The following is an 11,608-nucleotide window of genomic DNA, read 5'->3' on the forward strand; positions in this document are numbered from 1 at the left end:
GTACCTAGGGTCCCTTTCAAGAATTTTCAAACTCTTGCAAACAAGTTGAAATGAAGAGAGTCAAACAAGTCTTCCTTTCATCATCTGGCTCTTTCCAAAAGAGTCTGTCCCCCAACAATGTGAATCAAATCATCCAGCCAACATCATTGAAACCCATCGGGGGCGCAGCATGATAAAGTGGAATGGGGGGGGTTTGGAGTCAGGAAACTGGGGTTCATGCTGTCTGATGCTTACCACATAAATAATTTGGGGTAAGTCACTTAAAACTCCCTCTGTGTCCTTAGTCCTCCATTTTCTTACCTGTAAAACAAAAGGATAGATGACTTCAAGATTCCTTTTCAGATGTAATAATAGAACCTATAGTTTTAATATCTATTCTCTAAGAAGGCCTGAGAGTTATATCACTATCTTCCATGGGAAGAAATAATTAAGTGTCCTAAACAAAGGCTTACCATTCTGAAAACTCACCAAATGGGTTAGGAAACTCCTTTAATCTAGCCTCTACAATGATTTGGGGCACCTAGGTGGCACTTTAGATAGAGTACTGGACCTGAAGTCTGAAAGAATCGTATTAATGAATTTAAATCCAACCTCAGACATTTATTAACTGGTCCTAGACAAGTCATTTAACTGATTGCTTGAGTTTACTTATCTGTAAAATGATATGGAGAAGAAAATGGCAAACCACTTTTATATCTTTGCCAAGAAAACCCCAAATGGGGTCATGAAGGATTAAAACACGATTGAAAAACAACTGAATAACACAACTACACTGACTGGGACATTCCCATAGATATCAGTGCCTGGCCTCTTAAGTCAACTATACCTAATAAAGGAAAAACCGCTGGTCATTCTTCCATTCCCAAAAGGGGGCACCAGAGACCATGTTGCTGTGGAAACAGTTGGCACATTTTTGAGGAACTGCTGTGCTCACAGGTGCCTTGTCTACTCTGTGGGAAGTAAACTGTTGCCTCAGGCAGCACTTGAATTCAGCAAAAGTGGCCCCAGACAGAGCTCTGGAGTCTCACAAATTGCTTTGACAGGCAAGAAGCAGGTCTAAAGTGGCTTATCTCCATGATATCCTCATCTATTCCCCAAATCTTATTAATTCAAGCTATTCTCCAAAGTTTGCAAGAACAAGCTGAACAAGGATTAAGGAAGACATGAGTTTGAATTCCACTTCAAATTTGTCCTTGCTATGTGACCGTGGACTAGTGTGTCAGTTACATCTATAAAATAGGAAGTTGGATTTTATGAACTCTTTCTAATTCTAAATCTATGGTCCTATGACCACACATATATTTGTAGTTATGTTTATGAATATACATGTATAGTTATATCTAGATACATATGTATGCAGAGAATATATGTGTGCTCTTGTGTATACTAATACTTTGTCCTAAAGTTCTATATCCCAATGACAATTCTCAGCCATTTTTACAAGAGTGTTTGTTTCTTGTGGCCACTACAAGAATTACTCCAACAGTTCATTTTGTTATGGTTAGTTAGACCTCTTATATCCTTGCTGTAAGAAACTCCTTAATAAAGAACCCACTTTTGTGATAGTGTTGTTAATCCTTCCTTCTCCAAGAGTAATGTCTTGATATAGCAAGTGAATTGGATTTAAATGAGAAAGAGCTGTACAAAATCATCACCTTCTCCAAAGACATCTGAATTGAATCCAATAGGCAAGCTGACTAGAGATGGCCTCTATTAAATAGGAAGACCATGGCATTTTTAAGCTAAGGTTTTTCCCAGGTCTGTTTGTCTGAGGAAACATCCATTCACTGATTTAAAGCTAGGTAAAAATAGAAGGAAAAGATGGCCTAGTTTGCCTACTCAAAAACAAAAACAAAAAACCAAACAACAACAACAACAAAACCTGAAGGGGAAAACCCTTAGAGTTTCTGGCCAGAACAGCAGCAGTTGTTATTTGCATTCACTCTGAGCCATGAAACCCAAACTATGAGTAAGTAAGGTTTGGACTATGAGGACTATTTGTTGATAGATCTGTGACAGAGTGGTTTGGTTTTAAGGCATACTAGTAGCTTCATTTGAACTCTTCTTTACCTTGCAAATCAACACTTATTTGACAATGTTTAGGCTGAGAAGATTAGCTCCACTTTAGTTGCTGGTATGTGTCAGGCAAGATTCGAACAAGCCTTTTAAATTCTGAAGCTAGCTATCTTTCTCCAATCTGTTGTCTTCATATAACCAATTGTGCAGAAACAATTCATTTTGAAAATCAGCCAATTGATACTTTTAAAGGAATTCTGGATCTAGAGTCAGGAAGACCTTAGTTTGTAATGCCGGAGAAACTGAGGCAAGATAGAGATTAGAGTTTTTAATATTTTATTTGAAAGGGAGAGATTGTATTGGAGGCATGCTGCCCCCAGGGCTGATGTCCAAAGCATCCAGCAACCAATATGAGTTCTCAATGACACACACACACACACACACACACACACACACACACACACACACACATATATGGCATAAAGAACGAGATCATAAATAAATTAGAGGAACATAGGATAGTTTACCTCTCAGACTTGTGGAGGAGAAAGGAATTTGTGACCAAAGGAGGACTAGAGATCATTATTGATCACAAAATAGAAAATTTTAATTACATCAAATTAAAAAGCTTTTGTACAAACAATACTAATGCAAACAAAATTAGAAGGGAAGTAACAAACTGGGAAAATATTTTTACAATTAAAGGTTCTGATAAAGGACTCATTTCCAAAATATATAGAGAACTGACTAATTTATAAGAAATCAAGCCATTCTTCAACTGATAAATGGTCATAGGATATGAACAGACAATTTTCAGATGATGAAATTGAAACTATTTCCACTCATATGAAAGAGTGTTCCAAATCACTACTGATCAGAGAAATGCAAATTAAGACAACTCTGAGATACCACTACACACCTGTCAGATTAGCTAAGATGACAGGAAAGATATGATGAATGTTGGAGGAGATGTGGGAAAACTGGGACACTGATACATGGAGTTGTGAAAGAATCCAACCATTCTGGAGAGCAATCTGGAATTATGCCCCAAAAGTTATCAAACTGTGCAGACCCGTTGATCCAGCAGTGCTACTACTGGGCTTATATCCCAAAGAAATACTAAAGAAGGGAAAGGGACCTGTATGTGCCAAAATGTTTGTGGCAGCCCTGTTTGTAGTGGCTAGAAACTGGAAAATGCCCATCAATTGGAGAATGATTAGGTAAATTATGGTATATGAATGTTATGGAATATTATTGTTCTGTAAGAAATGACCAGCAGGATGAATACAAAGAGGCTTGGAGAGACTTACATGAATTGATGCTGAGTGAAATGAGCAGAACCAGGAGATCATTATACACTTCAGCAACAATACTATATGAGGATGTATTCTGATGGAAGTGGATATCCTCAACAAAGAAAAGATCTAATTCAGTTCCAATTGATCAATGATGGACAGAATCAGCTACATCCAGAGAAGGAACACTGGGAAATGAATGTAAACTGTTTGCATTTTTGTTTTTCTTCCCAGATTATTTTTACCTTCTGAATCCAATTCTTACTGTGCAACAAGAAATTCCTTTCTGCACACATATATTGTATCTAGGATATACTATAACATATTTAACATGTATGGGACTGCCTGCCATCTAGGGGAGGAGGGAGGGAAGGAGGGGAAAATTCGGAACAGAAGTGAGTGCAGGGAATAACGTTGTAAAAAATTACCAATTCATATGTACTGTCAAAAAAAAGTTATAATTATAAAATTAATAAAAAAATAAAGTTAAAATTTTTTAAAATATTATTTAACATTTTATTTTTTCCCAATTACATGTAAAAACAATTTTAACTTTTTTTTTCCCAAATTATGACTTCTGAATTCTCTCCATCCTTCCCTCTTCCCCCATTAAGAAAGTAAGCAATTTTGATGCACATTTTGAACTTACTCTCTTCCATCTGGCTATTATCATATAAAACCAATTCCCAGACTATTCTGTTTGTATAGTGATTTATAAGGATGGAACTCTTTATCAACCTCCAAATCTCAATACATCTTTAAACAACTTTTGAGATATTGATTAGTATATCTTTTAGACAGGTCTAAGACCTAGTCTGCTAAGTGTATTTCATCTAGCTCCTCCTTAATTCCTCTGTCTGAGCTACCAAATTCTTTCTTGGCACTTCTGAAAAACCTCCAAGATTGTATTTTCCCTATAAAAGATGTGCCCATGATGAAGATCTTTGCTAAGTATTTTCAGAACCAAACACATTATGAAGTACTTTCTCTCTTTTCCTCCTCAGAGTGCTTTCCCTTTAATGGCATCCTTCTCTTTAATGGATTCTCCCAAACTCCGTTCCTTGGTCTTTTCCTCGATAAGCCTATTGCTCGGTTTCCAGCCAAATTGGCGGAGAGGAGGCACACAGCTGCTTGAGCTCCACGTTTTCTCTCAGAATTTATTTCATGACAAGCCTCGGAATTAATACTTGACCAGAAAAAAAAGCCACAAATAATTACCAACAGAAGACATCCTTGAAATTTGCCAGAAAAGGTCTGTTTTTGCTCAGGGGAGGGATGCAGGCTGAGGGCAAGTAGCAAGAGCAAGGCAGCTCACACTGCTCAGACCAGAGAGGGGAGGGGTGTGATCTCTGCCTTTTCTGTGGAAAGATCTTTACCACAGTGTGGATATTCTGTCTTGGCAGTAAGCCAGGATCAGCAGAGAAGCTGTAAACACGGGAGTTAAAGAATAAAACCCCCAAAAGCTAGCATCTCTCGGGACCTGGCCATCCCCACCCTCACATGGAGTGGCTCATAATGTTCTTAGAATCTCAGAGCATCAGAGTAGGGCAGCCATCACTATCCTGTTAGTACCTCTCTGCTGTCTCCCACAGCCTGTAGAGGAAGCCCAATAACTCCATCCAACCCTATCCCTCCCACAAACAGACTAATTGTTTCTCTTGTCAGTTTGTTTTCTTTGATTCTGCTCTGACAAAATGAACAAAAAATTTAAAAGGGCTCTAAACACTGATAGCTTTTATATGGATAGAGAGCAGACTTTAAACCCTGAGGAGACTAAAAACAGACTGTCTCCAGAGGAATCCCCTAAGGGGGATATGATCTGCTCCTCGATACATAAAACTCTCATAGAGGAAATCAAAAAGGCTCTCACAAGAGAGCTAGAAAAGAAATTGGAAAAGGAAAGGGAAGGTTGGCAAGAGAGTCTGGAGAAGTCATCCTACCCATTTAAGTACAGAGTGGCTAAAGAAATCAAATCACTGAGAAAAAAAAATTAGGGAATTGGAAAAGGTAAAAAACTCCAAGGAAAACAAGATTAGTGAGTTAGAAAAAGAAAATAACTCTCTAAAAAATAAAATTGTTGAAATGGAAAAAAATTCCATAGAAGAAAAAAACTCACTTAAAAACTCAATTGGACAATTACAAAGAGATATAAAAAAAGTGAGTGACAACAATACATCACTGAAAATCAGAATCGAACAACAACAGAATCGAAATCAGAATTGAATGACTCAAGGAGAAACCAAGAAGCAGTCAAGCAAAACCAGAAAAATGAAACAATGGAAAAGAATGTCAAATACCTTATTGGGAAGACAACAGACCTGGAAAACAGATCCAGGAGAGACAATCTGAGAATAATTGGACTTCCTGAAAAATATGAAGAAAAAAAGAATCTAGACACTATTTTCCAGGAAATTATCAAAGAGAACTGCCCAGACATTTTAGAAACAGAGGGCAAAATAAACATTGAAAAAATTCATTGATCACCTACTGAGAGGGACCCTAAAATCAAAACACCAAGAAATATAGTGGCCAAGTTCAAGAACCATGAGACGAAGGAAAAAATATTGGAAGCTGCTAGAAAAAAGCAATTCAAATATGGAGGAGCCACAATAAGGATAACCCAGGATTTAACAGCGTCTACATTAAAGGAGCGAAGGGCCTGGAATATGATATTCTGAAAGGCTAAGGAACTTGGTATGCAGCCAAGAATAACTTACTCAGCAAAAATGAGCATCTTTTTTCCGGGAAGAAGATGGATATTTAACAAAATAAATGAATTCCGTCTATTCTTGATGAAAAAACCAGATCTACACAAAAAGTTTGATCTCCAAATACAGAACTCAAGAGATTTCTAAAAAAGTAAAAAGAAATTTTGAGAACTATATTTCTGCCATAAAGATACATAAAGAACAAATGTATAATTTGTTCTAGAAACTAGAGATGGAAAAGAAAGTATATCATAAAAAAGGGTAAAGTGCTGGTACTACATCTCATGAAAAGGCCAAGGTAACCTATTCTATCTGAGAGAAAGAAAAGAGGGGGATGAATATAGTGTGTATCAATAAACATATTCGATTTATGGTGAAACTCCTTCCACTTCATTGAAAAGTGGGAGGGGGGCAGAGCCAAATGGCAGAAAAGATACACTCGAATTTCTAAGCTCTTTCTTACCTTCAAAACCAACTATTTAATTCAGTCTCAAAAATAGCGCTGGAATGGTAAAAACCATGAAGATTAGAACAACTTACCAGCTGAAGAGAATGTGTAACTTCATCAGAAAAGGTCTGTAATGAAGGGTGGGGGGAAAAAAAGACTGGCACAGACAGCGATAGACTAAAGGCTAGCTTACTGTGCTGATCAGGCTGGGGAGGCCTCTGGAGTTAGAAAAGCTATCGAGACAGAGGACTCTGGCATAAGCTGATAGCTATACTCCGCTTGCAAAACAGCAGATCAGCAGAGAAATCAAGCCACTTAAAAAAACAAACAAACAAACACCAGTAACTGCCTATAGCTACCCCAAACTTAAGAGACTCAGCATAGATCAAGTCATAGCTGTGCAGCCTCTGTCTGCTATCCGGGGCTTTTCCTTGGGGCAATTAAGAATCTGCAAGGCAGTGGGACACAGCCCAGGCAGCCTCTAATCTCACAGTAGGGGGCTCGGCCTAAGGCAGTGGAAATTCCACAGCATCAAAACTCCCCCTGCAGTGACTGTGCTTCCTGGGGTAGAGGAGATACTTACAGAGTAAAGGTAAAAGGCTGCAGCAGAATCTATTATGCTTCAAGTGAAGTAAAAAAAGCAGGGGTAGCCATCCTTATCTCAGATCAAGCAAAAACAGAAATTGATCTAATTAAAAGAGATAATGAAGGAAACTATATCCTGCTAAAGAGTAGCATAGACAATGAAACCATATCAATACTAAACATATATGTACCAAGTAGTATAGCATGTAACTTCCTAAAGGAGAAGTTAAGAGAGTTGCAAGAAGAAATAGATAGCAAAATTATAATAATAGGAGATCTCAACCTAGCACTCTCAGAACTAGATAAATCAAACCACAAAACAAATAAGAAAGAAATTAAGGAGGTAAATAGAACATTAGAAAAATTAGGTATGATAGATCTTTGGAGAAAACTGAATGGTGATAGAAAGGAGTATACTTTCTTCTCAGCAGTTCATGGAACCTATACAACAATTGACCATATATTAGGACATAAAGATCTCAAAATTAAATGCAGGAAGACAGAAATAGTAAATGTTTTCTTCTCAGATCACGATGCAACAAAAACTACATTCAACAAGAAGTTAGGGGTAAAGAGATCAAAAATTAATTGGAAACTAAATAATCTCATCTTAAAGAATGATTGGGTGAAACAGCAAATTATAGAAACAATTAATAATTTCATCCAAGATAACGACAATGATGAGACATCATACCAAAATTTGTAGGATGCAGCTAAAGTGGTAATAAGGGGAAATTTTATATCTTTAGAGGTTTACTTGAATAAAATAGAGAAAGAAAAGATCAATGAATTGGGCCTGCAATTTAAAAAGCTAGAAAAAGACCAAATTAAAACCCCCCAACCAAATACTAAACTTGAAATTTTAAAATTAAAAGGAGAAATCAATAATATTGAAAGTTAAAAAAAAACTATTGAATTAATAAATAAAACTAAAAGTTGGTTTTATGAAAAAGCCAATAAAATAGATAAACCTAGGGTAAATCTGATTAGAAAAAGGAGAGAGGAAAATCAAATTGTTAGTCTTAAAAATGAAAAGGGGGATCTGTCCACCAATGAAAAGGAAATTAGAGCAATAATAAGGAGTTACTTTGGCCAACTTTATGCCAATAAATTTGATAACTTAAATGAAATATAGGCTTCCTAGATTAATAGAGAAGGAAGTAAATTGCTTAAATAGTCCCATTTCAGAAAAAGAAATAGAACAAACTAATAAAAATCAACTCCCTAAGAAAAAATCCCAAGGACCAGATGGATTTACATGTGAATTCTAACAAACATTTAAAGAACAATTAACCCCAACGTTAACTATTTGAAAAAATAGGGAATAAAGGAGTCCTACTAAACTCCTTTTATGACACAGACATGGTACTGATACCTAAACTAGGTAGATTGAAAACAGAGAAAGAAAACTATAGACCAATCTTTGTGGCAGCTCTTTTTATAGTCGCTAGAAACTGGAAAATGAATGGATTCCCATCAATTGGAGAATGGTTGGGTAAATTATAGTATATGAATGTTATGGAATATTATTGCTCTGTAAGAAATGACCAGCAGGATGAATACAAAGAAGCTTGGAGAGACTTATATGAATTGATGCTGAGTGAAATGAGCAGAACCAGGAGATCATTATACACTTCAACAACAATACTGTATGAAGATATATTCTGACTGAAGTGGATATCTTCAACATAGAGAAGATCTTTTTTTTATTAATTTTATAATTATAAATTTTTGACAGTATATATGCATGAGTAATTTTTTTAATAACATTATCCCTTGTATTCATTTTTCCAGATTTTCCCCTCCCTCCCTCTACTTCCTCCCCTAGATGACAGGCAATCCCATACATTTTACATATGTTGCAGTATAACCTAGATACAATATATGTGTGTAAATCCAATTTTCTTGTTGCACGTTAAGTATTGGATTCCGAAGGTATAAGTAACCTGGGTAGATAGACAGTAGGGCTAACAGTTTACATTTAATTCCCAGTGTTCCTTCTCTAGGTGTAGTTGTTTCTGTCCATCATTGATCAACTGGAAATGAGTTGGATCTTCTTTATGTTGAAGATAGCCACTTCCATTGGAATATATCTTCATACAGTTTTGTTGTTGAAGTGTATAGTGATCTTCTGGTTCTGTTCATTTCATTCAGCATCAGTTCATGTAAATCTCTCCAAACCTTTCTGAATTCATCCTGCTGGTCATTTCTTACAGAGCAGTAGTATTCCATAACCTTCATATACCATAATTTACCTAACCATTCTCCAATTGATGGGCATTTTCCAGTTTCTAGCCACTACAAAAAGAGCTGCCACAAACATTTTGGCACATACTGGTCCCTTTCCCCACTTTAGTATTTCTTTGGGATATAAGCCCAGTAGAAGCACTGCTGGATCAAAGGGTAGGCACAGTTTGATAACTTTTTGGACATAGTTCCAAATTGCTCTCCAGAATGGACGGATTCTTTCTCAACTCCACCAACAATGTATTAGTGTCCCAGTTTTCCCACATCCCCTCCAACCTTCATCATTATTTGTTTCTGTCATCTTAGCCAATCTGACTAGTGTGTAGTGGTATCTCAAAGTTGTCTTAATTTGCATTTCTCATAGAGAAAATCTAATTCAGTTCCAGTTGATCAATGATGGACAGAAACAGCTACACCCAGAGAAGGAACACTGGGAATTGAGTACAAACTGGTTGCATTATTGTCTTTCTACCCAGGTTACTTATACCTTCGGAATCCAATTCTTATCGTGCAACAAAAAATTTGGTTTTACACACATATATTGTATCTAGTATATAACATATATATATAACATATATGGGATTGCCTGTCATCTAGGGGAGGGAGTAGAGGGAGGGAGGGAAAAATTTGGAAAAGTGAATACAAGGGATAATGTTGTAAAAATTATCCATGCATATGTACTATCAAAAAAATATATAATTATAAAATTAAAAAAAAAAAAGAAAAGTGGGAGGGGAAAGTGAAAAGGGAAGGAGTAGCTAAGGGGGAGGGAATACATAAATTGTGAGGATAAGGGGGAAAATAGGGGGAGGAACTTTAAGGTGGGGGAGGGATCCTAAAAAGGAAGGGCTGTGAAAAGCAAGTGGTGCTCAGAAGTTTAATACTGGGGAGGGGGGTAAAGGGGGAAGGAAAGGAGAAAAGCATAAGCAGAGGCTAACAGGATGGCAAGCAATATAGAATTAGTCATTTTAAGCATAAAGATGAATGGGGTAAACTTCCCCATAAAGAGGAAGCAGTTAGCAGACTGGATTAAAAGCCAGAATCCTACAATATATTATTTACAGGAAACACACCTGAAACAGGGTGATACATACAGAATAAAGGTTAAAGTTTGAAGCAGAATCTACTATGCTTCAGGTGAAGCCAAAAAAGCAGGAGTACCCATCCTCATCTCAGATCAAGCAAAAGCAAAAATTGATCTAATTAAAAGAGATAAGGAAGGACATTATATCTTGCTAAAGGACAGCATAGATAATGAGGCAGTATCAATATTAAACACATATGCACCAAGTGGTGCAGCATCTAAATTCTTAAAAGAGAAATTAAGAGAGCTGCAAGAAGAAATAGCAAAACTATAGTAGTGGGAGATCTCAACCTTGCACTTTCAGAATTAGATAAATCAAACCACAAAATAAATAAGAAAGAAGTCAAAGAGGTAAATAGAATACTAGAAAAGTTTGATATGATAGATCTTTGTAGAAAGCTAACTAGAAACAGAAAGGAATACATTTTCTTCTCAGCAGTTCATGGAACCTATATAAAAATTGACCATATATTAGGACATAAAAATCTCAAAATCAAATGCAGTAAGGCAGAAATAGAAAATGCATCCTTTTCAGACCACGATGCAATGAAAATTACATTCAATAATCCTATTGCTCTTTCAAATCTATTTCATATTTGTCACTCCTGGTGCCTATTTTACTTTTTATTTAGTCTGTAACCTCTCCTCCTAAATAAACCTGTTTTGGGCAAAGAAAACCGCCATTGTGAATTTGTCACATGTTTATTTATTTATTTATTTATTTATTTATTTTGGAATTTTTTTTTTTTATTTAGAATTTTTTTCCCACAGTATATATGCATGAGTAATTTTTTTAAAATAATATTATCCCTTAATATTATTGCTCTGTAAGAAATGACCAGCAGGAGGAATACAGAGAGGCTTGGAGAGACTTAAATCAACTGTTGCTGAGTGAAATGAGCAGAACCAGAAGATCACTATACACTTCAACAACAATACTGTATGAGGATGTATTCTGATGGAAGTGGAAATCTTCAATATAAAGAAGATCCAACTCACTTCCAGTTGATCAATGATGGACAGAAATAACTATACGCAGAGAAGCAACACTGGGAAGTGAATGTAAATTGTTAGCACTACTGTCTATCTACCCAGGTTACTTATACCTTCGGAAGCTAATAATTAATGTGCAACCAGAAAATGGTATTTACACACATATATTGTATCTAGGTTATATTGTAAAATATACAATATACAAATAAAAAATAAAAATAAAAATAAAAAT

At 36.0% G+C, this 11,608-nt stretch overlaps 1 protein-coding gene across 1 annotated transcript in view; it reads left to right on the forward strand.

Annotated features, from left to right (window-relative positions):
• The window catches only part of SGMS2 (sphingomyelin synthase 2), a 245,375-nt gene that overhangs the window by 58,296 nt on the left and 175,471 nt on the right, over positions 1-11,608 (forward strand). The gene's annotated exons all lie outside the window — the stretch shown is intronic.

The sequence above is a fragment of the Sminthopsis crassicaudata genome, chromosome 6 (assembly GCF_048593235.1).
Source record: "Sminthopsis crassicaudata isolate SCR6 chromosome 6, ASM4859323v1, whole genome shotgun sequence".
Taxonomy (NCBI): Eukaryota; Metazoa; Chordata; class Mammalia; order Dasyuromorphia; family Dasyuridae; genus Sminthopsis; species Sminthopsis crassicaudata.